Genomic DNA, 13,499 nt, shown 5'->3' with positions numbered 1-13,499 from the left:
TTTCATTTATTCAATGCTATACTAGCTTAGTCCGATGATAGAAATTTTAATTAACTGGAATTAAAAAGTTGTCATATCCTAGTTACTGTTACTGTTAGTAAGTTCGCGGTGGAATAATTTTTGAATAAAATTCAACGGACTTTAATTTGGACGGACATTAAAATGAACACTAGGGCCTCCAGCGTTCAATTCATGTCCGTTCAAATAAGGTCCGATAACGTAACCTTAGAGTTGCCAAAAATTGATTACGTAGCTACAAGTACAAAATGATATAAATAATTAGCACAATCTAAAAAAGTTTGTATGTACAATGTTTCGCTTATATATATATAAACAAAAGCTCTAAAAAACAGATAGTAAACAAAGTAAACATTTCTGTCCCCTAATCTTTCTCAAAACAAAAGTTATGCAATTTGCATACTTCTCCATTTAACTCTATTCTGAGCGATTAACGTTAAATAGTTCAAATCACATAAATTATTTAACGATAATTTTCGAACACTAAGGTCTTGTAAAATCAGTGAGAAAAGGTTTGACTGCGGTCTTCCACGCCGCCCTTGAAGCTGTAAGGTGTTAACAGCAAAAACAAGCGACGAATAGGCTGGACCATCTGTAGGCCCACGCAGTACATGTCCGATCAGCATCCTCCACCGACTAAGAGCCACTTTAGCTGACAATGCAAATGGTTCGCTATTGCAGCGTTTATACAAATTCTTGTTGGATAAATGATGTGAGGGTATTTGTAATTCAAAATTGATCGCAGATGACGTCTGTGAGCAATATCTAGTTTTTCCAACACTGATTTAGGGGCAGCCCAGCAAGATGAATTGTACATTAATTCAATTCGCTTAGTTGAGTTAAAATAGGAACGTGTCCCCTCATTAATAATATTTGCCACTTATGACTAACAAACTAATCAGCAACATCTAATTAAAATTTACCTGGGAACCCCAGGCTGATAGTGACACTGACAGTGTTCATGATCATGTCATAAAGCTGCAGCGGAATTACAGGCTGAGCCGCGCTCAGTAAAATTAAAATGTGTCCCAGTGGCAGTAGTACTAGTAGTACTAGTAGTAGTAGTAATACACAATGTAAGGTCGAATTTTCTCCGAGCAAATGTTTTTAGTAATATTTTATAATAATTTTTGAATTGCCAGTGCCTATAAGTATAAGTATAAGTATATATGAGACACATATAATTAGTGACAGTGTACATGTTTTCATCGTTTCGATAGCGCAAAGTAAAAATGATATTTTAATCCATGTCTCATTGCATTGTATTTGTAGACAACTTTTTGTTTCGTGGTGGTCGACACTCGACAGACGACAACTCGACAATAGCCCGGTTCATAAAACAAAAATATTATCCAATAATTACGGCGATAGGCTTATCTGTTGTTCCTTAGGCCAAATAACTACCAAAAAAATTTTGAAGCTTCAACTCCAACCGGAAACACCCCCACATGCCACGCCCATTTTTTTCATCAATTTTTAACAGGTAAAAATCTTCATATCATTAATTTAGGCATGAAGGAGTGCTTTTAGTGCTCCAACAGTTTGGGGTCTAATAGTAATGGTAGAAAAAGGTTAACTTTAGTCAAAGTCTCAAGTCTCCACGGCGCTTGGTTTAGGCGCACCGGATCTCGCGTCTCCGCCTCCGCTGCGTGATTGGTGGCGCCAGAACTAAAGGTCGTAGAGACATGAGACTTCAACTAAAGTTAACCTTTTCCTACCATTTATATTAGAGTAGCACAGATTCAGAGCTCTAAACACATTCCTTCATCCTTAAAACGACAATCATATGAATTTTGCCTGTAAAAGTTGATATCTTGATTTCAATTAACATCGTAAGCTTTTAAAACTAAAATTAATTAAATGAGTCATAATACTTCACACAATATTTACACACAATATGAAAATATAAATACAGGAAGTCTCTTGGATTCGACATTGAACTTTTCTCGGTCCCTGCACTGGAAAGTGGAACTGATCCTTTAAAGAAGTCAGCAGGTTCTGATTTAGGTACCCTGGTTTTCGGATCGCCAAGTCTTCACAAGCAAGCTGTCTAATCTTCGTTGCCAAAAGGAATTTTGTTGCCAGAGGAATATTTTCGTCAAACTAGGATTTAAATGAGGTCTTTATTTCTTTATAACTCGTCACCGATAGGATCAGCATTGATGAGGTCCAATAATTCCTTCATAGCTCGTCACTGACAGGATCATTATCAATGAGATCCAATGATTCCTTCATAGCTCGTCAGTCGTCACTGACAGGGTCACCGATCACTATTAATAAGGTCTTATGATTTCTTCGTAAATAACGAGGTACAGTAATCTCTTACTGATACGTCAAGACAAAGTTAAGTAAATAACTATAAATATCCAAGCATTAGCTAACAAAGTAGCATCTGGTTCTAATTCCTTTACCAAGTTATCAGTAATGGATCTAACATCTAAATGAATCTCTTCTGTAAACTGAATTTCTTGAAGCTGAAGGACTGATTCCCTCTCCAAGATGGGGGAATACTTGTTAAATTCTTGTAGGATTCATGAAGAGGGGAAATTCTCCACGGTATAGAGGGGAAATTCTCCACGGTATAGAGGGGAAATTCTCCACGCCATAGATGGCATATTCCCAATACTCGACCAGCTCGTTCTCGACAGTGACTGCTCATTCATAAACATTAGTCTCCGGAATGCGACTTCATTGTAAGAGAGCTTGGAAGAGGGCAAATTCCCCCAGTAATGTTTATTTTCACTAGTATTGTAATGCAAGAAATTTTGCAACACAATGCAACCAACGAAGTTTCAACTGAAAAGGTTCATATAATATGATTGTTGGATTATTAATAAAAGACTGTTCTAGTGTTCTCACCTCTGACAGTTCCAGGGTGTGGAGACGTGGAATCCAAAAGACTTCCTGTATTTATATTTTCATATTGTGTGTAAATATTGTGTGAAGTATTATGACTCATTTAATTAATTTTAGTTTTAAAAGCTTACGATGTTAATTGACATCAAGATATCAACTTTTACAGGCAAAATTCATATGATTGTCGTTTTAAGGATGAAGGAATGTGTTTAGAGCTCTGAATCTGTGCTACTCTAATATAAATGGTAGGAAAAGGTTAACTTTAGTTGAAGTCTCATGTCTCTACGACCTTTAGTTCTGGCGCCACCAATCACGCAGCGGAGGCGGAGACGCGAGATCCGGTGCGCCTAAACCAAGCGCCGTGGAGACTTGAGACTTTGACTAAAGTTAACCTTTTTCTACCATTACTATTAGACCCCAAACTGTTGGAGCACTAAAAGCACTCCTTCATGCCTAAATTGATGATATGAAGATTTTTACCTGTTAAAAATTGATGAAAAAAATGGGCGTGGCATGTGGGGGTGTTTCCGGTTGGAGTTGAAGCTTCAAAATTTTTTTGGTAGTTATTTGGCCTAAGGAACAACAGATAAGCCTATCGCCGTAATTATTGGATAATATTTTTGTTTTATGAACCGGGCTACTCGACAACCTTTTTTTGACAATGAAAGCGCCAACCCGCTTCATGTGCCCACGTGCTTCATGTGCCCACGTGCTGCATGCACCCACGTGCTGCATGCATCAATCATCATGTTTTATTTGTTAATGTTCTCAGAAATCTTATATGACCAGTTCTGCTTATACCACGCGTATATAATATAAGTAAGCTTTTACTTTTAGTGTACATATTCCATTCACTTGTATATTGATGCTTTTTATTATAGTTATATTAGAACAGCTTTTTCATGAAGGAATCTATTCTGCACATTACTCTTAACTTCTTAAGGGGTCGTTCACATATTACGTAATCAGCTGAGTGGGGGGGGGGGGGGGGGGGGGGGGCGGGGGCGGGGGTTTTGAATGATTACGCTAGTTTAATTTTGACAAATGTTCCAAAAATGATTACGTAATACATGTGAACGACCCCTAACTAAATTATTTATACTTGTATTGTATAAATACGCTTAAATTAAATGAAGGAGGCCGAAACAATTTTCCAAAAAAAAAACGCGTCGCAATGAGGTACTACTGTTCTGTGTTCACATATTATCAATATCAAAGATAAAGAAAATGGACACAGGAGCTAGTATCTGTACATAATTATATATACTTATAGCACATAAAGATCTGTGTCCGGTGTCCCATGGCTACATTATGAGTGGTACTGGTAAAGTAAAAGATAAGTACAATGTAGTTTATTTTATTAATTAAGTCACTTATCTGTTTTGTTTTCACTGAAAAATATCAAGCAATCAAAAAATGTTTTTCTCATTCTTACATCTTAATTGAGACACAGCATTCAGCAATTAGCATCATTGATCATGCCGGCCAAAAAAAAAGGCGTAGCCTGCATTTATGATTTTTAATACAACTAGCTGTTCTTGATAAAAGAACATTCGTAGAATACTCCTGATCAATTTGTTTTAAACACCTAGCTCATAGTCATTAGTCAAATGTCACTCATATCTATCAGTGGTATTATATCGTACTAATATAGGTTTCAACTTTTCTCTGGTAAAAAAACCGTACCAGTTACGGGATTTTAAAAAATCGTTTTTTATTATATTCCTTTGACTCGCGACAAGCTTCTAAATTGATTCGAACAAAAAAAAGAGTGCATATGCATTCTTCAGTAATGACGAAAGATCTGGATTGCAGTATTTGTGGCGTTCATAGCTATTAGACAATATCAACCACCCACTCGGCCGGTAGTCAGCATGATCATTTCATTATTACAATAGATCTGTTCAAAAACGCTTTTTCTCGCAGTTTTTTAAAAGGCTGTGACTGTTCATCTGATGTCCAACTGAAAGTGAAAGTGTAAAGTAATCACTAATGTTCACTTGCACTTCGAATATTATTATCCTGCCTTGATTAATTAATGATTATGCATATTGAATACCTTTATTCCCAAAAATTTGGGCGACAAAAAATTTGAGCGGACCTCTCGCCCAAATTTTTTGCAGACCAAATTAATTGCATAAATCTTTTCCGTCTGCTAAATTTTTTGCTCACCAAACTTTTGGAATTTGGCCTGTGGCCCTGAAATCTATAGAAAGATGGCTTTTTCTTCATATCCAATTGAAATAATATTTCAAATTTTAGTTTTCTAATCTGTCATTCATGGCTTGTATTTTAAATGAATAGAAATAACTGGAATAGCTAACAGCTACTAATAAAACAAATGGCTAGACGTACGGATAGCTAGAGATTTAAACAAGATCTGCAAATGGATTATCATCCACCGTAAAGTCTGATCTACAATTGCATCAGTTATACCCGACTTCTCAAAGCCTTTCCTTATGTCATCTGGCCTCCCTTTTAAATATACAAAAAGTTCGTTGATCCAACGAGCGTGTACTTCACGGATCACTGTCAAGCGGGTATCAATTTTCACATTTTCTGACGAAACTCCTAACACACTATGTTTTTCGCGTACCAATCTTTGTACTTATTGCGCATGAATTTCTTAGCCAGTCCATTAATAGATTAGTTTGATAGATCATGATGTAAACCTTCTAATTTTCATCCAAACCTTTCGACCATCTGGTGAGGCGTCATAATGATAATTGTATGTGAAAGGGGTATGATAAGATATGCTGAGTGTAAGTAGACGTGACTAAACTATCTGATTGAGAGACTAAATATCACTATTGTATATCTATCATTTTGTACTGTGCCATCATCAGTGATTCATCACTGTATTTTTTAGTAGTTACTGGGCAGATCGTAAATTTCATAATGTGAAACAACTCAGACTACCACCTACATGCTTAAAATTGAAAGCAAAATGACTGGAATAATAAGGAATAATAATGAACTAATATATATGAGGCAAATATCTAACTGAAATTTTAGTGGAAAATCGTTCATTTTTCGAAGAATTTGTGCCCAAATTTTTGGTCGCCCAAATGAGTTCAAATTTTCTGCCCAAATTTTTCGGGCTCAAATAAATTGTGCTCAATATAATGGCACACAAATTTTTGGGAACTAAGGTATGCCTGATCATAACCATGATGGCCGCTAATTACACTCTTTATTGAGCTTTTATGCTTGAGACGATCTATAGTCGGCCGTCGGGCAATATATCGCCCGACAACCGTGACCAGCTAGTGACCAGCTAGTGACCAGCTAGTGACCAGCTAGTGACCAGCTAGTGACCAGCTAGTGACCAGCTAGTGACCAGCTAGTGACCAGCTAGTGACTAGCTAGTGACCGGCTAGTGACCAGCTAGTGACCGGCTAATGACCAGCTTGTGACCAGCTAGTGACCAGCTAGTGACCATCTAGTGACCGGCTAGTGACCAGCTAGTGACCGGCTAGTGACCGGCTAGTGACCAGCTAGTGACTGCAGCTAAAGACCATTCACTGGAGCGATTATTAAAAAGTATTAAAGTAACTTTAAATTAAATTAAACTGCTGTATCTGATTTCAACTTTGGTTCTTATTTGTGTTTAGTCAATTTATTTAAGTGTTTGGGTAGCAATAGATTGTTAGATAGGATTAAATTGTGAGACATCTCTCTTAGTCTTATCTGTAATAAATCAAAATAAACTTCTTAAACTTAAATTCTAAACTAAAACTCAACTGGCTCCTGTGTCAGTGTCACCAAATAACACCCAGAACTTTTTAAGGATGAACTTTGCTTGTTAGATTTTCAGATTTTTATGTTTTTATGTGAAGGAGATTGCAAATAAATTCCAAAATATATCATGGTCAAAATCGTGAATACAAGGGATAAATAAATTAAAATCCCAAAAATGGGGAAAAAATACACCAAAACCCAAAAATTAGGCCAAAAATCGACAGGTCTACCTGTTTAACTACACCTAGCTTAAACAATTCCATACTACTATTTTGTGAGACAAAAAAAAGTGCATGGAAAGTGCAAATTTCTCAAACCAAAGACTACTGAATATCAATTACAAAATGTGATATTTTATCTATGCCCGTTCATTTTTGTGTTCATAGCTGTCATTGTTTGGCAAATATAAGTATCCTCCTTAAACTTTTGACCACTTTGAGAACAAATCGTGCATTGAGCGATGTAAATGACATTTTTACTTTTAAAAGCACAGTTCTGAGAAAATTCCAAATACACGGGCATTCCATTACCCAAAGCCAGGTCTGATGCTGAAAAAAGAAATGGGCATGTTTTGCATCTAGGCTTGCCACATTTTTGAGTCTTAGCTGTAGATGGGTCCTTGGCCTCCCCTTCAATTAGGGCTTTATTTCTGACGATCATGTTCGCTATTGATGGTTGTTTTTTAATAGCAAACGTGACGTGAATGTCTTCGCCGCAGAGATATTGGATATCAGGTTTAACAGAATTTGCCAGGTCCTTCAAACTATCCAACTCTTCAAAATACTTGATCGAAAATATCACCAATTGTTCACAGAGCAGTTTTTCTTGATTGGATTGTTGTTCAACTCCATTTCAATTGTCCTTAATTATAATACTGCCTTGGGTTTAATCTAATCCATAATATCTTCTCTATGACCGCTTTTTGCCAGATCCGTTCTGAGCTGTTCAAGATCTTTCACACAATATGTTGATTCAAGTGAATTTCTATGTATCACTCTTATAATTTGGGAGTAGACAACAGATATAAAAACATGTGGTGGATGAAAGCTTGTTGTTTTCAGGTAAAGTCAGTGTCTTTCTTGAAAAGTTTGTATAATTGTAGTTGGAATCGGTCATCTATATAGTCACATTATCCCAAACTGTATGAGTATCCCAAATGGCTTTGTCAGCCTCAATAAATTTTTACTGTGAATCTTGATCGTTATAATTTAATTAACACTATTTCAGAATATGAGTATGACGTAGAAATGTCGATACGTTATTCAGCTACTTATTTCCATTATAATCTGTCTTCAATGAGTCTCTTCAGAAACAATTAGATATTTGAATGAAAGATACGATTTAGATAGGAGTAGAGATAGTAAGTCTGCGATTGTATTTTATGATTGTCTTTTTCGATCTCACTGCGCACACTCCTAAGTGTTTCACAATTAATTTTATTGCTCGTATTGTTTTGCTACTCACTGCCACAATGAGCATTCCAATTAATGTGATATAGAGAATCAGTGATCGTGCCTAAACACCGATTATTCCATGATCCGAACAATTCAATATAATACTAATAGTGAGAAAGCAAGATCTTAGTCATTAATCAATATAAGTGTCGGTGGCACTGTGTCTAACATATCAACTAAGTTATTAGAGATACAACTTTTTCGAACGAAAACTCCTCTCTTTCTTTGTCTGTCAATTATATTTATAATGATCAACATTTCGATATCCTTACAAATATAAATATTTACGTCAGTAGTGTCAGATCATTGTTTTTCAATATTGGTTCAGATTGTTTTTTTTTGTACGAGGTTTAACCTGAGAACACGTACCTATTTCCGTGATTTGAGTGGTATTAATTCAGACAATTTCACTTTCAGCATGGTAGAAATATTTTAACTCAGATATACATATAATTGTTCATAAATTCATTACTAATTACGACGCGGAGTGCATGTAATGACGCGTGTCGAAATTACTATTAGTATTACACTATTAGAGCTTATTGATATAATTATGAACGAGGCATACTTTATAAGCCACACACCTTATCGGACGTTATTTGACCGGACTTTGCGTGGACGAACTTTATTTTAACGGACATTAAAATGAACACTAGGGCCTTTAGCGCCCAATTAATGCCCCTTCAAACGAAGTCCGATAAGGTATATTTATTAAATTGTTTGGTTATTTAAATCTTATATGCAGTTCCTTTTGCGGATGGTATTTACACGTGGCGAACATGACTCGTTAAATTAGCACCTCATTTCGACTTGGAGAGTACTTCCTATTCCACCTAGTCCCGAGATAATTATAAGGGGTCGTTCATATATTACCTTAAAACGTAATCAAGCGCGGGAGGGGTAGGTTAAAATTTGGCCAAAAAGTGACAACGTAATATGTGAATGACCCCAAATCAGAATGATAGTTTTTGTTGTTAATTCGATAATTGAATGAATTTTGGAAACTTTGCCGATTTCCACTTGTGGTCATATTAATAAATTATTCTATCTTCGTCGGTCAATCCCAGTTTTGTTTAACTGAAAGTTCTAGGCAGTATTTAAATGAAATCAGAAAAGACAATAAATACTGTCTTAGTCTTAGTCTTACAAATAACTAAATGAAATTAGTAAACACAATATAACTGATTGTTCGTATGATTGTGATGATTATGAAGCCTGGGTAAATCTTTATGTTTTAGTTTATCTGCACTAGGCTCTCAGTCCCACGATCATGTTATTGCCATTGTTTCTATCGATTAGAAAATTAAACAAAATCTGACTTAGACGAACTTTGCGGACACTTGACCGAAAAAATATAATAGGAGAAATTATAATAACAATTCAAGTTAATTCACGGCGATTAATTTATTGTATTTTATATATGCATGTTCAATGCAATGCTTTGATGAAAGAAATTCGACGTGGGAAAGTGTCGCCACCATCGTGAACTATTTCCATTTTACGCATTTTATAGGTATGACCGTATCCGATGATTTGTTCACCTGTATTATAGTTATACAGATGAATATAGGCATAGCTAATTGCGCATTGCCATTAATTACGATGCATTGTGCACTATCCATGTTGCAGTTTTATGACAATGTAAAATGTTACAAGATGCCGCGAGTCAACCGTATATAATAAGTTATACAATTCGCGAAAAAGTCACGTGTTTAAAAAATAAAAGCCACGTGTGACGTGTTCAATGTTGTTCGCTTCACCACAGTATCCACGATTGCGCGGGAAGTATATGTTATTCATTGAGAACTGTTTCTATTAGAAGAGCCAACCAACTGATCCTATAACAAATGTAGTCTTTTCAATAAAATGCTTCACATACGTCTTTACCTGGGGACCTCAGGCTATCATGTTCATAAACATAGAATAGAGATTAGGCGGAATGACAGGCTGAGCGCGGCCCAGTAAATACGTCTATGCTCTATAGAAAAATTAGTTCTACAAAAATCTGTATTGAAGTTTTACTAATAGTGATACCATAGCTAAGGAATATCAAATGATGGAGTAGTTCGCTGTTTATTGGTCTCATGATCCAACTATCAGATACCATAGCTCTTTGCCTTATTTTTTAAGCGCTTGTGTAATAAATCAAATAAAAATCTGATAGGTTCATTTCGAACTTGCTCATGTTATAGCTCCTTGCCCCTTTATTTAAGAACTGGTCTGAAATATTTGTACAGCAATTGAAGCCCTGATGATTAATCTATTTATAATTATAGACGGCCCTTATTCGAGCAATTTGTGTTCTACTTCTCATAGTTAGGACCACCCTATTGTTGTTGTTGGCCCGGACGGTGCCGGTGGTGCTAACGACCATTTACAAAAGTATTTTCAAATAGGTTTATTATAATATAATATCATAACTATAAAACAAAAGTAACACAATAGTTAAACAAATATATCATAAATGTCTATATTTTGGTCGCTCACAATTTTGGCTGCTCATTTTGTCCAACAATAACTTGAACAATACTCCGACTCTCGCACTGCCTTGCGTGTATTGTATCATTGTTACAGTATTGTACAATTGTTCCCATTCATGCGGAATACTCGTGCCATGATTCGAAGGTTCTTCTAGAGGGCTTTGGAGGGCTCAATAGGGCTTTAAAGGGCTTTAGAGGGCTTTAAAGGGCTTTAGAGGGCTTTAGAGGGCTCAAGAGGGCTTTAGAGGGCTTAAGAGGGCTTTAGAAGGCTCGAGAGGCCGGCTCTAAAGGATTTTACCGCGAACAACAGTGCTCCAGATAATACCACACTAATCTGGAGCACTGTTTTTCGTCGTTAATTAGAGAATAGTGTTCTTTAATTTGTACTCGTAGAATACTTCGTATTTGAAATCCCTGCTTAGGGGTCGTTCACATATTACGTAATCAGCCGAGGGGGGAGGGGGGTTTCCAAATGCTTACGGTTGATTACGGGGGGGGGGGGGGGGGGGGGGTTTCGGCCGTTGATTACGTAATCAAAATTTTCTTTTTTACCCTCTAGAATAATAGTAAAACAAAGTATTTTAGTAAAACAAAGTATTCTATTTATTAGCAGTGCAATCAATTCATATGATATAAATATAAGAATATAATCGTATGTCACACCTATTTAACTGTTACGTTTGAGTAGTCGTGCCATGGCTAAATCTAACTAGGACCAGTGGTGTCGATTAACATTTAATAGGTGAGTCTAAGTGACACAAGTGGACAATTTTAAGAAAAGACGGATCAAAACACAGATCCAAGGACAAGGAGACCCCACTGCAGGACCATACATGTTCAATAACAATTTGACTATATTTTAATTCAAATTCCACTCAATTTCACTCTGATAGTGATAAAATTTAGAAATTGATCGAATATCCGGCTATAATAGTAAGTAGTTTAGAAGGTGCTTGACCGGATATGCATGAAAAGCATTAATAACAATGATTTCGGCTCATCATGATAGCATGATCAGGGTAGCATGAAACGTAGAGAAAGGTGTTTTCTAGGAAAAAAAGTCAAGGGGGGGGGGGGGGGGGGGTCAGGCCATGATTACGTAATATTGCTGTCAGGATGGGGGGGGGGGGGGTTGGGTCTTGATTACGGTTGATTACGGAAGGGGGAGGGGGGGTAAAAATTGCTAAAATATTGATTACGTAATATGTGAACGACCCCTTATTAAGCAAACTTTAAAGTTGCGGCTAATCAGCAATCTCCTTTTTAATCCGATTAAGCACCAAAGCTTGTTTTCAAAAACAATTTGCTCGCCCTCACCACTCCAGATAAAATATACGCTAATATATACTAATAGTAATATGTTAATGTATTACCATTCCAGATAAAAATATATGCTAATGGTTCGAGTAATGAGCAACCTTCTTTGCACGCTGATGTCTTGCTGCGGAGACCAGGATTCACTCACCCCGTTGGATCCAGTGAGATCAGCCAGTGCTACTATGGCAAACAAAGACCGCAAAGCATTGTCTGCTGTGAGTATAACTATAAGTAATGGAGTGAATTAATTTTTAGACCTTATTTGGTGTCACTTCATTTAAACTCGCCTTACGATCTTTACCCGGGGACAATAATGTTCATAAACACATAGAGATTCGGCGGAATGACAGGCTGAGCACCGCCCAGTAATACGATCTTTGATAACGTTAAGAGCTAAGGCCATGATAATCATGCTCAAACTAATTTTCAGAAAGATAAGGGGAAAAGTAGACATTACATTCACAGGGAGCAGGTTAAGCAGGCAAAGGAGCAAACTGTAGCAGGGTTTGAGCAGAAAACTAACAAGAGGTTGTATGACAAGTAAGTGAACAGTAACCGTGGGTAGCAGTAACCAATGGTAAACTGAAGCAAGAGCGATTTATGTGAATGTCCATGTCTGTTTATTTGTTTGTGGGGCAACAGTTCCACCTGATCCTCCATAGTAAACCTAAAAGTAAAAGAGAGAGAGAGAGAGAGAGAGAGAGAGAGAGAGAGAGAGAGAGAGAGAGAGAGAGAGAGAGAGAGAGAGAGAGAGAGAGAAGAGAGAGAGAGAGAGAGAGAGAGAGAGAGAGAGAGAGAGAGAGAGAGAGAGAGAGAGAGAGAGAGAGAGAGAGAGAGAGAGAGAGAGAGAGAGAGAGAGAGAGAGAGAGAGAGAGAGAGAGAGAGAGAGAGAGAGAGAGAGAGAGAGAGAGAGAGAGAGATATCAATAAAACTAACGTGGTCGTTTCTTTCAGGCCTCTTACTGCGAAACCATCGCTCAGGAAAAAGATTAATTCTGCGGAGCCCGAATCTCCGGGCGCAGAGAGTCCTAAGCCTGGCAGTGAGACTTCCTAATCCTGCCATATTTGGTCAAGACAACAATTGTAGAATAAAAGAAAAATACGACCATCAACAAGGATTCTCAAATAAAAACTGGAATTTCAGGAACACTCTTATTCTTATACTATTTTCGCGATTAACCTATCCTTATAGTTATAGTTATTGAGGAAAGTCACTAGTTTGACTCAGTAGTGGACTTGTGAATGGATCAAATAGTTACATATTTATATGTTAGCAGTTTCTTTGCAAGTGCAAATACAAAGATATAATGTGAACATTTATATTTGAAGTTGAATCTGGATTGAAATATGCCCAAAGATAACATTTTTTAGGCTTAATGACTTCCTGAGGTGAATTCTTTCATTTCTATAAATACAATCAAACTTTGTTATTTATCGTTGTTTCAAAAAGTGGTTAAAACCGTTTTTTATTCCGAAATCAACCGTTCATAGTCCATACTCCATAACAATTAAAAGCTGCAGACCATCACGAAGTTATAGTTTAATGACAATTCAAGATAATCCACAACGGTTGATCTATTGTATTATATTTGTATATATGTTTGTTCAATGCAATGCCTTGATGAATAAATTGG

The 13,499-nt window shown here is 36.6% G+C and overlaps 1 long non-coding RNA gene across 1 annotated transcript; it reads left to right on the top strand.

The window, feature by feature from the left end:
• Window positions 1-11,779: 11,779 nt before the first annotated feature.
• On the top strand, window positions 11,780-13,287 carry LOC134820396 (uncharacterized). The gene is made up of 3 exons (XR_010160886.1): window positions 11,780-12,081; window positions 12,297-12,406; window positions 12,820-13,287. It is a non-coding gene; the product is annotated as an uncharacterized LOC134820396 (long non-coding RNA).
• Window positions 13,288-13,499: the final 212 nt, after the last annotated feature.

This window comes from Bolinopsis microptera, chromosome 9 (genome assembly GCF_026151205.1).
Source record: "Bolinopsis microptera isolate Bmic1 chromosome 9, MBARI_Bmic_1.0, whole genome shotgun sequence".
Taxonomy (NCBI): domain Eukaryota; kingdom Metazoa; phylum Ctenophora; class Tentaculata; order Lobata; family Bolinopsidae; genus Bolinopsis; species Bolinopsis microptera.
The sequence above is the reverse complement of the archived record's forward strand: the minus strand, read 5'-3'. Positions and strand labels throughout refer to the sequence as shown.